Here is a 1053-nt window from a genome sequence, read left to right as displayed (position 1 = left end):
ATATAATATATATATATATATATATATGTAGATATATGTAGATATATGTGTGTATAGATACTGTCGGAAAAGGAGATACGGGATGTTTAAAAAAGGTACGTGAAGATTCTGTCTCCTAATAAAGAGATGGTAAGTCATAAGAGAGAGAATGACTGCATTATAATTTAGGTCAACCACCGATAAGAAAACGATTCCACGAGAATCTAAAGTGAAAAAGCTTACAGCACCTGGTATTCCCAGGCGGTCTCCCATCCAAGTACTAACCAGGCCCGCCCCTGCTTAGCTTCCGAGATCGGGCGTTCTCAGGGTAGTATGGCCGTAAGCCACATGGTTACCTGAAAAGCAACATTTTATATTTAAAAAATATCAAATTTCGCTTAAAAATATCGAGCGGATCGCGTCATTTTTTATTCTCCAATTGTTGGCTGGTCTATTTTGGAGTTTTTTGTGTGGATGATGCAAACTCATTCTCAACACTACAAATATGTGATCAGATCATAGATTTTGAAAAGTTAACACACGAGAGAATTTGAGAACTTGCACGCTGCCAAAACTCAGACAAGAGCATGCAAAATCCTCTTGGACCCTCCACATCCTGGTCACCAACTCTTCAGAAACAGAGTCATCTTTATTTGCCATGTATGTCCAAAAAACACACAAGGAATTTGGTAGTTGGAGCCACTCTCGTACGACAACAGACAGTCAATTGACAGAGAACACTTTTGAGACATAAAGACGTTGACAAAAAACAGTCACTGAGCAATTTAGGGTTGCTAGCTATCGTAATGCCGGTTCATTTTTTTTGGACAATTGTGCAAAAAGATGCAGAGTCCTCTAGCATTTAGAGCAGTTCGAAAGACTAATATTGCAATAGTCCGGTGCAATGACCATTGTGCAAAGGGCGCCGAGACTTCAAGCGAGTAGTGCGATAATCTGGGACAACGTTTATTGTGCAAATGTAGATTCTCTTCAGTGTGCAATTGGAGCAGATGCTACTAGCATGAGTGGCCAGTATTGGTCAACAACAGATATGCAAATAGTGCAGCGTGGCGA

At 40.1% G+C, this 1053-nt stretch overlaps 1 pseudogene; it reads right to left on the bottom strand.

Moving 5' to 3' along the window:
* Positions 1-215: 215 nt before the first annotated feature.
* LOC133474074 (5S ribosomal RNA) lies at positions 216-324 on the bottom strand (annotated as a pseudogene).
* Positions 325-1053: the final 729 nt, after the last annotated feature.

Source organism: Phyllopteryx taeniolatus, unplaced genomic scaffold (genome assembly GCF_024500385.1).
Source record: "Phyllopteryx taeniolatus isolate TA_2022b unplaced genomic scaffold, UOR_Ptae_1.2 contig_944, whole genome shotgun sequence".
Classification (NCBI taxonomy): domain Eukaryota; kingdom Metazoa; phylum Chordata; class Actinopteri; order Syngnathiformes; family Syngnathidae; genus Phyllopteryx; species Phyllopteryx taeniolatus.
The sequence above is the reverse complement of the archived record's forward strand: the minus strand, read 5'-3'. Positions and strand labels throughout refer to the sequence as shown.